Source organism: Bidens hawaiensis, unplaced genomic scaffold (assembly GCF_021521415.1).
Source record: "Bidens hawaiensis isolate Kalapana, Puna unplaced genomic scaffold, B.hawaiensis_p1.1 tig00047146_1, whole genome shotgun sequence".
Lineage (NCBI taxonomy): Eukaryota > Viridiplantae > Streptophyta > Magnoliopsida > Asterales > Asteraceae > Bidens > Bidens hawaiensis.
Genome location: NW_027506026.1, coordinates 64,042 through 81,892, shown reverse-complemented (window position 1 = coordinate 81,892; position 17,851 = coordinate 64,042). Strand labels below are relative to the sequence as shown.

Sequence of the window (17,851 nt, the reverse complement as noted above, 5' to 3'; positions counted from 1 at the left end):
ATCTTCAATCTTCATCACAATTTTTCACAAAAAAAAAATTATGAAGATTTTGAACATTCATTTTACCATTTTATGTTTAGTTTTCTAGCACTATTTTCCGGTAACCCGTCGCTTTGTAACCCCAAATGTTAAAGATACAACTAAATACTTAAAAATACTGCATTATCTACACAAAGTATATGAAAGAGATCCATTAGTTTTAAATAAATGGGGAACAAAACTTTTAAATATTCTATCTACATTAATTTTGCTAATTTTCAAAGTAGGAATTGATGACACCAGCTAATATATATTTCAGAATATGTTCTGCATACAGTAAAACACCAAAATAAAACAGGAAACAGATGGATATAACTAGGTATGGACCATACAACATGTCTCTTTTTTATATCAACCACTGAAAACAAGAGTCTGCACATAAATGAATGGACTTCCACTTCTCATTCATAAATTTACATATGTACATATGATTTATTTCAAAATAACAACCCATTCCTAAAACAAATGACTATACTTATAGACAACAAGAGCAAACCGACTAAACCAAACTCTACGAAATCAATGAGCTAATCTAACGAGATTAACGGAAGCGTAATTTAGATGAACTCAAAACGCACTAGTAACCTTGCTGATGTGTATTGATCGCCTTTGCGGTTACAGAGTGGGACAGCACGGATTCCCGGCCTCAACTCTGAAACAGGCAGACAAATTTGGCCAGCAAAATCGTCTTTCTCAGACATGTTATAACTATGTACTTCAATTCTAAGTAAAGCTAATTCAGGAACTGCTAATGGAAATGTAAATTCTTCATTCCAAACAGGTGTCCAGTTATCCTCCTTAATCTTGGCCTTTTTCATCACTTTATCAACAGATGCTCCAGCTATACCAACCTGTTTCAGAGGTATAAAGGTTAACTAAAGTACAATCATTTTTAAAGTTTGTACTGTGAAAATATCCTAAAAACAAGTATGTATCTTTTTGTTATTGATGTTCAACATAGACACTATATAAGAGTTTTATATATAGCTATTAGCCTATTACTTTATACACACACACACCTCTTGAAATTTATACAATGTATTAGTACTCAGACTTCTGTACTTCACTTTCACAAGAAGTATATTTAAACTTTTACTTTATGTATTCTCTTAATAACTTTTAAGTGTTCATAAAATAATTGGATTTAACTTTTTTGGGATGCATATAATTAGTTGTGTGATCTTTGTATCTTCCAGTAAAAGTTATATTCAAACATGTAGGTTCTCTGTACCATAAAGAGTAAAGATAATTACCCTAGTGAAGAAATCTGGAGGGGAATATTTATCAAAATGAGTTTTCTTGAAATCCAAATGCCATCCATCTCCCATATATATTTTAACCTTTAATGATGTCTTGGGCATAATCTCTGCTTTGGGATTAAACACCTCATTCTTGGGCCCACAACTCATCAAAAAATCTGGTTTTTTCACATAACCGCAACCTCCATTAGCTCTGAACATTCCATGCATTAACCAAAGTGATCTACCATATCCCTGCATTGTATATGGGAGTTTAGATATTAGTTATAACAACGCGGTCCACAATATTATGTTGTTTTGATGCTGACCTGCATATTAAATGCAACCATCTGAGCTCCATGTAGCCAACCAATTAGGGGCTTGTAATTAGAGGAGGTAATGCGCGTTCCTTTGGGATAAATTCTAAGAATATTCTTCTGTGTGAACCTGCAAACAAATGTTCCCAATAAATATTGTTACTACAAAAACAATTTTGTTGCAATAATTTTCGTTAGGCCTACGGGCCTTTTTATTTTGGCTCGGCCGAGGTATTCAAATTCTCGGAGACGGCCCTGTCTTTGAATAGAAATGATTAAGGAGGTTGTATTTGTTAAAATTAGACTTTAAATAACTTTGACCAACTTGACTTGGACTTCCTTTTATTTGACCCGATTTGAGATAAACTAAAATGGGCCCATTCATAAATAAACGGATAGAAATCGAAACCTCTAAAAATATCTAAAACTCATTAATACCTTACTACATCCTGCCCATGATTTCCTGCAGCCTTTTCAAGTGCTTGTTCTGCCAAACTTAATCGCGTGACTTTATCCTTTTCAACTTTAAATGCACTCTTCAATCCGTTTTTCGGTTTTCCAGCATGAATTGCAATCAGCTTCTTGTAAACAGGAGATGAAGGTGATTTCTTTCCTTTTAACAGATCTGCAGTCTCAACATCTTGATCACTCTTATCACTTCCTGACTGCAACATATTTAACACAAATTCATCAAGGCTTGTTCATTTTAATACAAATAAATAACCGATATAATTATAACTGTACGAATGTGTGTCATTTTGCAACAAACCTTAGAACTCCAAGCATCATCATCAACATCCGAAACTTGGCTCTTTTGTGAGCTACTTCGACTAACATCGTCGGTTTCAAGATACTCTTTTGGAGGCTTTGTTGAAATCAAAATCCGATATGTTAAGTCTTCAGGCGACGGGAGTTCTTCTATGTTTTCTGATTCCGGAGAAAATAACATTGACCCGAATGTTTCGGTGATCATCTGCAAGAACAATTAAAAGGAACATGAACCTCAAGGTAATGTGAACATGTTCTTTGTTGATCAAATCTCACATACAAAAACAGTACTCACCTTGGCTACTTTTGCTTGTAAATAGGGTGTAAGATGGTCTTCTAGTGTTATGATGACCGGATAAGGTGAAGCAACAAATGCATACTCTTTGATTGCTTTTAAGCATTCGATGAGTTTTACCGGGCTTGTCAAGGTCCTGTATTAATAAACAAACAACTTAGATTATCATAAAATGCATAGATCAATCATTGATTAATATAATTTACGTGTTAATTTATAGTCTTAATCTTAATATGAAATTGTTAATTTGCAATTCCCTCTTTTAATTTTAAGACATTTAGTAACTTTTTCTTGATGAATGTTCTTGTGTTTTATTGTTACTAGATACTTAATATGTATGCAACTTTATGTATAGAATTAAAGTAAGTTGAGCACCTTCCATGAAGAACATGCACATTATTTTTTGACAAATTTGGCCAAAGATCAAGCTCTATGACTCTGACACCTGATTTGAGTGCTTTGATGATTGGAACCTCGCTGCAGTTGCTACTTAACTGGTTACCGGTCAAGTACGAATTGTGGCCGGTGTATATGTAATAATGAGACAGGGGAGCCCTCATATCTTGATGAACCTAAAAGCCAAACCCATCTTGAAGATCTTATTAATTTACGAATTAAAGCTAAGAATAAAGTGATCATCATGTGAATTAACATACCCGAGTTTGGATTGGCGGATTAAGCTCGGTACTAAACAGGAAATGATGAAAATCCTCTAACGAGAGAGTTTCCTGTTGATTAACTTTGCAAGATGAGGATGTCGTTTATGAAGTATCCGCTCGATTATAAGCTCGGCATCAGAAATCGAGACGTCGTGTTCGTGTTGCTCCTCTAGAAACCCGCGGAGCTGATCAGGCGTCATGTGATTTCCATCACCCGAGTACTTACTAAACAATTCTTTAACGTCAGATGGTGGTCCGGCTTCGGTTACTTTAAACTTTCTAGTGAAGCAATAGCATACACTATAATTCCCTATTACCATGTTTGTACGTAAGATTGTGTTGTGGATGATCAACGAGAATGGTGGGAATTAATTGTGGTGGTGTGCAGTTTATTTATAGAGGGAGTGTATTATTGTATTAATATTATTATATATGATGAGTCTAGTCTTGGCAGATGAGAGAGAAAGAGTGTGAATGAATCTTGTTGATTCTGTTTAAATTGGTATCGTTAATTGTTGCTGTAGCTAGCACACAAAAAAGAAAGAATCAGTCAATTCCAACGGGTGAAGCATAGCTTCCCGCGCTTTATTAATATTACCCGTCCATTCATTTTTACTCATGTCACCAATAATAGTAATATGCAAACTGGATAATAAATAAATTATTATGGATTATTGAGTAGGCAAAATCATGCATTATAATAAAAAAGATTCAAAAACAGTAAAACAACACGTTCCTATTCCTAATTAATTTTTTAATGTACAAGACATATTCTTTAAAACTCGCACGATAAGAAGAACCAAAACCTTATCACATTTTTCACAACTTTTATTTTATTGTATTTTATTTTATTTTTAATATATATCTAACCATCAACTCGTCTTTCAAGTTCTTGTGTATGAACGGCAGCCTAAAAATGGTCGGTAAACTCATGTGCTTCAATAGTTGTTTAGGCTGAAAAGATCGGTCTTTGTTCAATGTTAATGTATATATAACTTAGTCTTAGTCTTTCTTGTAATAGCTTAGCTCGGCATTTATTTTTATATATAATCATATTATGGTTTTTAAAAGGGTGTTTGTGTGTGTGTGTATGGGGGGGGACACTAGTGTGCTCCAACAATGAAAAACACAAAAAGTGCCTATTGTGCATCCAAAACCGGCCGAGAACTCCTTATTAATAATGACTATTTGACAAACGATATTTCAAATTTTCAGTTTCCTACAAGAGGACAATTTCACTCAAGGCCATTCGGTTTACAGAACGCTCACCATGGTTCGTGTCGCCCACATGATAAGTAGGAGATTGGTTGCACTTTATATTACAATTTTCAGTGAATTATGTTTAGAATGCAATGACTTTGTGAAGATATGCAATTGCGGGTGACAAAAGCTTAAACGAGGTTGAGGACCTTGGGGCATTAACCGAGAGGTGAGAAAGCTTATGAGAGGGGAAGACAAAAAAACGTATTAAAAAAGAGAAAAAAATACCTTACTCCCCTACGGCATAGGCTACGCCGGGTGCTCAACTATGAGCTAATTTTTGGGAAACTTCCATTTTTTCTGATCTATAATTGGGGCAATTCAAAAAGTTTTTAGGACGTTACACTTAGGGACACCTTTTGTTCATCTAGTTGAAGAATTTTGCAATCATTCCCATGTGTTGTGTTATGTAAGGTTTTTAGGCTTTTTATCATATCTACAAATTAAATAGTTGCTTGAAATTCGTTACTTGTTTAAAATATCAATTATACCATCGCTTTATAATTCAGTCATTAATCAATAGACACTATAAAAAGCTTCATAAACCATTTAATCAATCAACTTTAAACATCGACCACAAACTCTTCGTGTTTTGAACCTTTTTTGCCTCCAACTAGTTTAAAGTGATTATGAACACATCTCTTATCTATCTTTGACCAGTTCCGTTGACACTGATCCCCTCAATACTATCAAGGAGTAAATTAATCAAACGAATATTATGCTACAAATCAATTAAAAGTTAATCAAGCTAGTCAATCAATTAGAGATATCATCTCCACATAATTTGGTAACGTTAATTGTTGTAGCACTGTGACAGTGAATCAGTCAAATTGAATGGGTGAAGCATATAAACCTGTTTCTATTTAATAGGCAAACTGGATTATAAGTTATAGATTATTGAATAGGCAAAATGCGTTATAAAAGCATTCACAATAAAAAAGATTCAAAAACATCATAAAAACGTTCCTAATTAATTTTCAAATATACAAGACACATGCTTAAAAACTGGCACGAATAAGAAGGAACAAAAACATTATCACAACTTCAATAAATATAGTAAAAAAGTAAATAGGTTCACCATCAACCCATTTTTTAAGTTCTTGTGTATGAACGAAGCCCCAAATAATGGCCAAGAACTAATGCGCTCCAATATTGAAAAACACAAAAATTATCTCCTAGGCAAAAAGAAAAAAAAGAAAAAAACAGCCATTAGGGTTGTATGAATCAAACTGTTTATGTTCGTTTGTTAAGAAAATAATGTGTTTATGAATGGTTCACAAACACTTACCGAACATGATTTTATGTTCGTGTCCGTTATTTAAGGAAATGATTGTGTTCACGAACACAACTAAAACTGACAGGGCTTAGAGATTGAAACTGATGTATTCATCAATGTGAATAATGAAAGCCTATAAATGAATCGAACGAACACGAACAAGGGCATGTTCGTGTTCGTTCATTTAACTTTAAACGAACACGAACACTTAATCGAACAAATATTTATGTTCAAGTTCGTTTATTTAAAAAATGAACATCTTATATGCGTTTATGGTGGTTTGTTTAAAATCTAAATGAAGATAACTGAACAAAAAAAACGAACATAAATAAGCATATATGAACAAATGTAAATGCACACAAACGAACATAAATGAAAACACCTAATTGAACACAAATTAACATATATAAAACCTTTAAGTAGATGACTCGTCCGAATAATATTTAATTATTTTCCATTAATACATAAATAAACAGACATAAACGAACGTTTATGAACATAAATGAATGAACGGTACATGTGTTCATGTTCGCTTGTTTAATCAAGCAAACACAATTTATTTGTTCATGTTTGTTCGTTTATTAAATAAACGAGTATAAACGAACATCCCATCAAACGGTTCACGAACAGTTCACCGAACACTCGGTTCATTTAACGGCCTAAAAATACTCCTTACCGGTGATGGTCTAAATTATAATAATCCGGATTTATCATACTATAATGAGTAATAATGACAGTTTAATTAACTATACTAATCTTGACGTTCAGTTTCGTTAAGAAAGACAACTGCGCTTTAATAGATAAATAGTTTCGTATGTTTAGCTTTCATTTATGTTGTTTCAAGATTATCTTAATTTTTACAAATAGTAATAAAAATAGGCAAGTGTTTATTAGAGTGTCATCTGTCCATTAGAATGGAGATTGTTTATATGCGTAGAGTCGACCAATTTAAATTCATGCTGAAGAGGTAGGTCCCAGCAGAGCCCAGTTGGACCCGCAAGATTCACCTTGAAGAGGGACGTCTGCGCAAAGACCAACTGGTTCCGCAGGACCCACCATGCTCAGAGAGATGAAGACCTTACGCGCATACGCCAGCTGTTCCCGTAGGAAAAGCCTCCCAATGGTGGTGTACCCCGCCTGTTCCCGCAGCTGCGGATACAAGCCATCAGCGGAGGCTACCCGCACTGATAGCAAGGCTACACGCACAAGGCACTAACTCTCAATAATTCAGTAATGTCACCTGAAAAAGGAATGAGCAAGGCGGGAATACTCCCGCCCAAATGAGCCAGTCCGTACGCTTCTGGAGGATCTTTTGTACTATACCTGCCAAGGTATGGACAAAATAGACAAGATCTGACCAAAGCAGCCCATGAACCAATCACAGGGTGACAGCTCACTGACAACAGTACGACGAGCAGCACGCTCTAGTACTTAATGTCACTATCAGCCGCTGCCTACTCACCAACCCTCATTGTGGCACGTACATAGCCTGCAGTTGGTGGAAAAGGAATAGTACACAGCCGGCCATGTCACTATCAGCCGCTGACTACCCACCAACCACCAGCATGGCACGTGCGTAGCCCACAGTTGGTAGAAAAGGAATATTATACAGCTGGCTGTACCTGCTTGGAAACCTACATTCGGCTATAAATACTCCAACACCTTGGAACGGTATCATTATCTTATCATATACTATCTTATACCATCACATATCTGCTCTAGCTATTTCTCTTAATATACATTTATATTCAGAGCAATCTAGTCTGATTCTCACGCCGGAGGGTGGTCACAAGGAGGTACCCCCCCTTCTCAGTGACGAGCTTACGGTGTCTGTTTTGCAGGTCATCAGAAGAATAACCATCTTTGCCGGACCTAACCCTCGTGGGAAACATCTACTTGACCCTAAGATTATCCGTAATCTGCCGGGGTCACTTAGTGTTTCTTCATTGGCGCCATCCGTGAATAAAAGCTAGAACTAATTTTCTCAGTTTTTTCAAAACCTCTGGAAAGATGGTTAAGGTTACTCCGGTGCCAAGGCCAACGAGTGACCAAGAAACTCTGGTAACCACAACCCCAGCTACTGGGGGGAACCCGGCGAGTACACAATTTTTATGAACACTACCCCGGTTACCCAAGCCGGGGCAAGTGCAGTAAATAATCCTCCCCTGGGATTCACCGATACCCAGTTGGAGAGACAACAGACGAGGCTCCCCCGCCAAACACTTGATCAAGTTAAAGCGTGGGCGGAAGCACGTCAGAAGGAATTCCAAGCTGAGTTGGATGAACGCTTACGTTCACTCCAACAGGCTGACAAATTTGGAAGCACTCGACAACAGCTCAACATGAGTAATGAGTGCGAGTATGATGAAGATTGAGAAGAATCTGACAGTGACGCAAACCCGCGCCATAGGGCGAAAGGGAAGCGTAAACAAGCAGATTTCCACAGAAGAAATTTTGGAGAAACCTTTAAACCAAAAAACGCGGGTGGAAACCCACGTGACTTCTCTAAAACCTTCAGACCAACTGTTGCAAATGCGGGAACGTCCAAATTTGCAAGGGACATTGCGGAAGCAATTGCCCCGAAAAGTGCCAAACAAATGTCCAACATAGGCACATATGATGGTATATCTGACCCAGACGATCATTTGAACAGATTCATAGCGGGGGCAACCGTCAGCAATTGAACGGAACCCACGTGGTGTTACATGTTCCAAATGACGCTTGTTGGGGCAGCCAGAGCGTGGTTCGACCGTTTATCGGTCCACCACATCTACGATTGGGCAGACTTCCAGCAAAAGTTCAGCCAACACTTCAGTCAACAAAGAAAGTATACCGAAGAGCAATGGACGATCCTCAACTGCATCCGAGAGGAAGATGAGTCTTTACTAGACTTCATCACGCGCTTCAATTCAAAGAAGCTAAGTCTGGGCACTATTAGCGAAGATCTTGTCCGCGCTGCTTTCATCCAGGGCGCGGAAGATCCAGAGCTCATCCGCACCTTAACGGGTAAAGATGGCATTCCATCCACGTGGGATGCCATCATGACAGCAGCTAAACGTTTCGCGGAAACGGAAAAGCAACTGGGTAGAGATCTTCCCCAGAGCACAAACCTCTACACTTAAAAAACAAGAGAAAACAATGTCCTTACCGCCCGACAAAACAAAAAGAGGAAGCTTGGTATTTGGCAGTCAAGGGTAAACTTTGACACCTCATCCGGCTCGCACCATCGGTTAGGCGGAAAGGATAACATGCAGTCGTCGAACCGGAACTCCAGATGGACGCCACTCACCAAAAGCGTCACCGAGATATTTGCCACCGAGAGGCTCCCATGGCCAGAGGCTCCAATAATTCGACAGCGTCCAAACGCTGATCAAAGCAAATTCTGTGACTTCCACAGGACAAAAGGCCACACCACGAAGGAATGCGTAGCCTTGAAGGACGTCGTCGAAGCATTTGTCAGAGATGGGAAACTCACACCTCGTGGCGTAATGAACGCTAAGCAGGCTAATGCGTGTAGAACCCCAGTTGGGGAAAACACGAATGAAACTGCAGCTTCAATGTTGGAGACTACATACTGCGTAAACAACGAGATTCCGAACCAGGTGCATATCGGCTCGAAAGGCTCGATGACACCCTCATCCCAAGAACATGGAAGGGAGCTCAATTACACAGGTTGCATGTAGAACAATTCCAAAATTGTAAAGAAAAGGCCCAGAGCCACTTCTAATGGAAATGATTCTCCTTATCACATTGACGCTGATGGTCTTACATTTATACTTATGAACTTTCCACACTGATATGCCGGTATTCACCGCATAAATAAGTGTGAAAAGAAGTAAGTCGTTGCGTGTGGACGGCGGCAAAACCCGCATAAACACAAAAAACGGTAAAAATTTCTAAGGAAAAGATGAGGAAAACCTTCACGCAGGTCAGTTATAGGTGAAGTTTGGTCATCCCACTAAATGAAAGTGACGGTCCTACCCGCACAATCATGATAGAGGAAACTGAACACTAACCTATTGACAACCACGCGTCGAAGGTTAACTTATTCAAAACACTTGGAAAATTGCTAAGTTAAACTAAAGTATGCATGAGCGAATCATATATTGTTTATGAGGCAAAACAAGTGCCAAATTAAACTATAATATGCATGAGCAAGTCATACAACGTTTATAAAGCAAGTCAATAAGTGAAAGTGATGGTCCTACCCGCACAAACATTTATATTTCACAAAAAAATTCAAACATTACAAGAATGGCCAGGTATCTACCCGCCTACAGTAATGTAAATCTATCCTAACGGTGAGAAGGGATCTCAAGGTTCAAACTTCAGGACCACTCCCTCCAAACCCACTCGAACCCGCACCATCAATTGGCTGTGGCGGTTCAAGGAAAGCCTTGAGACCAGTTAGCCCATCATCAGCAGCAGCAATTTCGTTCACTTTCTCCACCACCGGATGCGGGAAGGCAGCATACTGGTTCACTGCTTGGTCGTAAGTAGCTTCAGTGTCCACATCATAAAGAGGGAAGTTGGAAGGCGGGATGCCCTTCTCAACAAACCCCAGACCAAGCAAGAAACCAGCCTTTTCCCCATCCTCATGGGAAGCGTTGAGGGCTGCGCTCATGGCATCGTCATAAGATGTGTTCGTGAAGATCCGATGCACAACCTACAAAAAAAAATATATGTATCAAAAACTTTTCTAAGTATAAAGAAAAGCGTAAAGATATTATGAAGCTACGCATACCTGCAACAACGCTTCTCGTAGAAGCCATTCCTTGGTGATCAGAGCTTCCTGGAGGGCAGCTTGAGCTTGGTCACGGGCGCGTTCGGCTTCATTTTTGTTATGGTTGGCAAGCAACACTTCCTTAGCAGCAGCCTCTTCAACGCCCTTCAGCTTACGCTCAGTGTGGTCAAGCATACCCCTCTGGTCCAAGATCTCTTGGAGCTTTTTGGCATCATCTAAAGCCAAAGCATCATGAGCCTGCTGAAGCCTCTCTAGTTTGGCTTTAAGCTCCTCATTCTCAGCGCGCAAAGGCTCAGCAATGGCTTCAGCTCTGGTGGCCCTCTCGGTCGCGTTCCGCGCAGTTTCCTTAGCCAACCTAAGCTGTTCGTTAACAGCTTGGGTAGCCTTGGAACGGGCCTCGAGCCGGGCCTGAACTTCAACCTCGAGGGCCTTGAAGGCCTTTTCTCCCGGATAGCCCGCGCCTGAGCCACTTCCTGGCGGATAGCCCGCGCCTGAGCCACTTCCTGGCTGCGCGCCGCCTTTAACTTGTCGTTTTCACGACAAAGCAACTCGACGCGCGGCTGCATCCGGGCAAGGAGAATCCGGCTGCATCCGCCAAACCCATCACCCGAACCTAAGGGATATTCATCCAAGAAGTCAGGCAGATGGGAAGGAGGCAGAGATTGGCTAGAAGCCCCAACCCTGAACATACCTGATGAACCGGCCGGGGACGAGGTAGTCGCCGGTGCCGGAGGCACGGTTGAAGCCGCCGTGGTAGAGATCATCGGAGGTGAACTCACAACCGTGGCCGCCGCTGCGGAGGAGCCCGCAGAAAAATTCACCGCCGGCTCAGTGAAGGATGCAGTAAAGATGGCACTGACAGCCGGCGGAGATGACGTCACAATTGGAACAGTTGTCTCAACGGGATGAGCAACTGAACCAACACTGCAAACAGGCGCAGCCGCCTGGGTCATCGCCTCGTGTAGATTGACCAAACCTACCTTCATGGGTCCAGAGATGCTCCTTCCCGCTCCACTCTGGAATGCGGTTGCATCCACGCCTGCATGAAGACAAGATATTAAAAACAATGGCGGAAAGAATTGCGGGTAAGATTAATTTATACTTAGGAGTTTTCTTGAGCTTGAAGGTTCTGACAGGCGGGGACGAACCCGATGGAGCCGGCCTCTTCACGCCGGTCACCGTCGTCGTACTGGGCTGCCCGGAGGTGACAGCTGTCTCAACCTCCGGAACAGTGGTCTCACCATCACCAGGGTTCCTCACTGCCTCCTCGCTTTCGGTCTCCGAGTCGGACCGATTTCCCTGATTGGCGGTGGAGGCGACCTTCGCCTTGCCCTTCACGCCGGCAGCTTTCTTCTTCCTCACGAAGAAAGGCCCACCTGCGGATCCCTCATCAGAAGATGATAAAATTAGGGAAACTCCAGCAGAGGTTTGAGCATGAAGAGGGCGAGGGTTAAAGAATCCATTACCTGGCCGCGTGGCGCTCAAAATCTCGTGGCCCGGCGGGTAGACCTCCACGAACCTATCCGCCGTTTGCTCCAGGATGGGCAACTCGTTCTCATCAAGAGCACGAGTACCCAGCCGAGCGGGACCACCGCTCTCACGCGGTTGCAGAAGAGATTGCAAGTTGTTTCCCTCTGAAAATAAACAGAAAAACAGTTAGAAGAAAAACCCTAAATCAGCAAAAAGAGATGGAGCATACCGTAGGGAATAGAATTCGAACCGTATTCAAGGATGATAGGTACTTGCGGCGTCCCAGAACCGGCATCCTTCCATACCCGGCTCATCCCGAGCATCACCATCCCAGACTCTGCAAAGCGGTAAACCGGAGTCTGGATCCGGGAGATCTTAGTAAACCATTCAGTCTCCTGGTATTTGGAGGCGTGAAGGTTTGGGAGTGCCCTCCCGTTCTTGAATGTCATCGCAATAGGGACGACACGGGCAGAGATATAGAAGAACTCCTGCTTCCAAGACCGAAGACTGCGCTCGGTAGCACAGATCTTCAAACCCTTGATCCGAGTGATCAAGGTGTACCAGCCCTGGATGCACCTCCAGGAATAGAAGGTCATCAGGCGGTCGACGTGGGGCTCAACTCCCAAAATGTGGCACACCCATTCAAAGTGGCGAACCTTTGCGATCGCCATCGGGTGCACCTCCGTTAAGTGTACACCGTGTTTCTCCAAAACACGGTACAAAAACTTCGTCAATGGGAACCTGAGATTCCCATAGATGAAGAATGCAGCATACACCCCTATCTTGCCCTTGGGGCATCATACACCGTCTGGTGAGGCTCAGGAAACTCAGGCTCGAAAGGCTCGAGCATGAACTTCTTGACGATGTACTGATAAAGGTCGACGGAAAGAGCACACTGGCACTCGCCAGCAGTACTCTTATCGTTCTTGTTAGACGCGGACATCGGGTTCTCAGGGTATACGTCGGACTCTTCGGCAGTAACCTCAGGATCATGAGTAGAAGACATGTTGAGGATGGAAAGAGGAACGATTTCAGGAGAATGCTCGACAAAAGTTAAGAGTATTCGCCGGAAATCGCTTAGAAGAAGAAGTGAAAGTGTGAGTTGAGATGCATCCTCTTCCCCCTTTATATACCCATCGCAATGAATGCGATGAATTTATTGCGGGGGAGAGGGAAAAGCGCAGGTGCAATGAAACTATGACACGTGGAAAAAGCAAGCTGGCAACAGCTGTCGACAGGACGCGTGTTGTAAACTTCGCGCCCACGCGCCCGAAAACTTGCGCCCACGCGCCTGAAAAAGCGTCTGGAATGACCATATACTATCACGTCGCCATAAATTCCTGCACGTCCTGAAACTGTCGGAAATAACCGTCGGACGACGCTAACGTCCCTTCAACAGTTTGGACTGTTCTTATCCTTTCACCAACTCTTCGAATTTCAAAGATTCAAAAAGATTCAAAAATAAGAGGGAATATACTCCCTTACCTTGGTAACCAAGAAACCGTAAGACAAGTGCGGGTACAGTGTCAAGGCGAAACCCTTCACATACTTAGCACCTGCAGAGAATTGAAGCCAAGAATACCTTGGTAACCAAGAAACCGTAAGACAAGTGCGGGTACAGTGTCAAGGCAAAACCCTTCACATACTTAGCACCTGCAGGGAATTGAAGCCAAGAATACCTTGGAAGTCAAGTAACTATAAGACGAGTGCGGGTACAGTGTCAAGGCGAAACCCTTCACATACTTAGCACTTGCAGGGAATTAAAACCAAGAAGGATCTTCTGGGCCATGCTTGTGGAAAGGGAAATAACATCCCCGCATAGCAGGAACGTTGAGAACTAGATTGTTTGAAGCTCCAAGATGGAATTGGTTGTTTAACATAATTGATCACTATGTCAAACTACCAAAACCTCGTGGAGAATCTACACAAGTGAAACTCAACGCTCCTGACTTACGAGGAAGTTACACACCTACCCGCATCATACCCAAAGATCAAGCAGAAAAGTCGGGAATTTCTGCACGTGACATTAGGGAAACCGCGGGAAGAATCCCCACGGACAACCTTAAAACTAAAAACCCTTTTCAAAACCCCTTGCTTAAGTCCAAAAGTTCACCTCACTTATTAACAATTCATGAGAAGAACATTGGACTGGGGGGACTTGAAGAGGTAGGTCCCAGCAGAGCCCAGTTGGACCCGCAAGACTCACCTTGAAGAGGGACGTCTGCGCAAAGACCAACTGGTTCCGTAGGACCCACCATGCTCAGAGAGATGAAGACCTTACGCGCATACGCCAACTGTTCCCGCTGGAAAAGCCTCCCAATGGTGAAGTACCCCGCCTGTTCTCGCAGCTGCGGATACAAGCCATCAGCGGAGGCTACCCGCACTAATAGCAAGGCTACACGCACAAGGCACTAACTCTCAATAATTCAGTAATGTCACCTGAAGAAGGAATGAGCAAGGCGGGAATACTCCCGCCCAAATGAGCCAGTCCGTACGCTTCTGGAGGATCTTTTGTACTATACCTGCCAAGGTATGGACAAAATAGACAAGATCTGACCAAAGCAGCCCATGAACCAATCACAGGGTGACAGCTCACTGACAACAGTACGACGAGCAGCACGCTCTAGTACTTAATGTCACTATCAGTCGCTGCCTACTCACCAACCCTCATCGTGGCACGTACATAGCCTGCAGTTGGTGGAAAAGGAATAGTACACAGCCGGCCATGTCACTATCAGCCGCTGCCTACCCACCAACCACCAGCATGGCACGTGCGTAGCTCACAGTTGGTAGAAAAGGAATATTATACAGCTGGCTGTACCTGCTTGGAAACCTACCTTCGGCTATAAATACTCCAACACTTTGGAACGGTATCATTATCTTATCATATACTCTCATATACTATCTTATACCATCACATATCTGCTCTAGCTATTTCTCTTAATATACATTTATATTCAGAGCAATCTAGTCTGATTCTCACGCCGGAGGGTGGTCACAAGGAGGTACCCCCCTTCTCAGTGACGAGCTCACGGTGTCTGTTTTGCAGGTCATCAGAAGAATAACCATCTTTGCCGGACCTAACCCTCGTGGGAAACATCTACTTGACCCTAAGATTATCCGTAATCTGCCGGGGTCACTTAGTGTTTCTTCACATGCTGTGTTTGTTGTCATTTCATTTTATGTTACATTTACGAGTATAATTGATACCTTGTGACTAAAGAACAATTTAAATAACTGATTACTCCGACTTATATAAAACATTTTTGTACCTTATATATTTTTTTTAATTTTTGCTTTTTTCTATCTATCATTCCCAGTTAACAAACTTGGGTTTACATATTAAATTTGTGATTAGAATAAACGAATGAGAATAATTGTAGAATAGATAGTCTATTTTAACGAAATAAAATTCTTAGAAGTGAAGAGTAGATAAAAGAATTTAATAAAGAAAATTAATTTTATTTAAAAACATTTAATAGTTATATAAAAAATTAAAATCAAAATATTTAACTTTAAAATTTAATATTTCTATCTCTAAAACTAGAATGTTAGCTACTCTTAAACAGGTTAACAAGTCAACCAATTTTTTAAAGGGTCGTGCTTACGTTGACTCATTCCTTAAATGAGAAGTGGAGTTGACTTGTTCATGAAAACATGTTGTATTAGCCGGCCCAAAACATTTATTTTTATAGTTAGTAAATAATAAACAAACTTTATGAAAGAATACTAGAAGTTGTCATCACTCATCACTTATAAAGACACATCACTTATAAAGAATATAGAGTTGAAGTTTTAACATTTAAAATTGATGGATTAAGAATGTGTTGGAACTTGAAAGAGCTGATTTAATCCAACTATCCAAAGTAATACTTTCTTATTACATATATACTGGAAAGTGATATTATACAAATTTAAAATGGTTCATTCGTCGGTATTTATGTTAAATGTCAAATATGATATAGGATAAGATTAAATCCACATAATTTAACGAAGCCTTTTATGCAAATTCCAACTAAAAACTAAAAGATGCTTAACATTGCTATAAAAATATCTATTATATAGTTGATAATTCATAGCATGTACTTGTAAATGTGTTGATCCCAAGCTCGACTTGTTTAGATCTCTATTTCAGAATCTCTTGTTTAAGTCATGAGTAACATCAAAATGAAGCTCCTTTGTCTTGAATCTGCTCGTTTATTAGTAACTATTATATTTACATACGCGCGCAGACACACTTTTATATATATACTAGGATTTAAGATCTCGCGCTTCGCGACGGGACCGTTAAATCAAGAAAAAAATAAGTAAAAACGTTAAACCATAAACTCGTTGCAAGTCGATGTGAAGTCAGTCTATATCAAATTACGACATCGAAACAGTACAAAATAAATAAACCTTTCAATGCCAAAATACAACAAATTATCATATGTAAAACAAAAAAAACGGCACATTATAGCTGCGAACCAACACAAATCCAATTAGTATCAAATGTACCAACACAAATTCGTAAACATAAATAGTAAGCAAAAAAACATTATAAAGATGAGGTATCAAACGTTGAAATGCGGATATAAAACCATGCGATGGGATATTTACAAATCATGAAAATAGTTTCGATCATTGTAATGACGAACTATAAAAAATATAAAAGCAAAGTTTAAGAAAATCGTTTAACCGACAAAACATGTAAAGTCGACACTTGCCCAAGTTTAGTGTTTAAAAATATAATTTGTTAAATATTTTATTTAATTGAAAAAAAAGTAAAATAAAATAAATAAATAGTATTATATTTATTTATAGAACGATAGTTATTAATTTAGTGCTCTAATAAATAAATAATAAAATATTTAAAAAATGAATAGTAAAAGAAATAGTGAATTTGTGAGGTAACTTGAATCCTCTGTATTAATATATATATATAGGGGTGGGTTAACGTACAATAATGGCTTATCATACATTAGGTACGCAACATTCCAGAGCGTTTGATTAAAAAACGCGCGGTGGCAATTTCGTAAATAACCCAACAATAGTTCACAATCAAAATTCGTCGATTACAAATCAACTCTGATCCAAATTCGAAACTTGTCGCTCAATCTAATCCAATTTCTAATCTCTAATCACAGCTTAAAGTATGGAATTTCTAAAGTCAAAAACCAAAATTGAAATAGAATGTCCCTGAACATTAAAAATCTTCAAATTGATCAAAAATTGACGATTTAATCAATCGAATTGATGTGTAAGTGGCTTTAGAATTATCAATCGATTATGAAAATATAAATTAACCCACTTAATTGAGCTATGATTAGGGTTCATGTTTAAACGTTTTGCTCAAAGTTTAAACGTTCTGACCAAAATAAACACCATAATTGATGATTTAATCAATCGAATTGATGTGTAAGAGGCTTTAGAATCATCAATCGATTATGGAATTGCAGAAATAACGCACTCAATCGAGCTCTGATTAGGGTTCAAAATATTATGTTTAAACGTTCTGAAACAAAACTGAAGACCTTTAAACGTTCTGACCAAAAAAGAGCATCTTTAAACGTTCTAATACGTTCAATGAAGTTCTGGGTGTTCAAAAAACAATGAACATCTTTAAACGTTCTTATACTTTCTAAGAAGTTCAGGTTGTTAAAAAAAGTTTAGAAGTTCTGATAAAGAGGGTTCAAAATATTATGTTTAAACGTTCTGAAACAAAACTGAAGACCTTTAAACGTTCTGACCAAAAAAGAGCATCTTTAAACATTCTAATACGTTCAATGAAGTTCTGGGTGTTCAA

General features: G+C 40.0%; 1 pseudogene across 1 annotated transcript; it reads right to left on the bottom strand.

The window, feature by feature from the left end:
- Positions 1-484: 484 nt before the first annotated feature.
- LOC143616418 (phosphoinositide phospholipase C 4-like) lies at positions 485-3,722 on the bottom strand (annotated as a pseudogene). Its single transcript, XR_013150659.1, has 8 exons — positions 3,314-3,722; positions 3,033-3,229; positions 2,658-2,793; positions 2,364-2,567; positions 2,033-2,259; positions 1,607-1,724; positions 1,293-1,532; positions 485-890 (listed from the first exon to the last, which is right to left on the bottom strand). The product of XR_013150659.1 is annotated as a phosphoinositide phospholipase C 4-like (transcript).
- Positions 3,723-17,851: the final 14,129 nt, after the last annotated feature.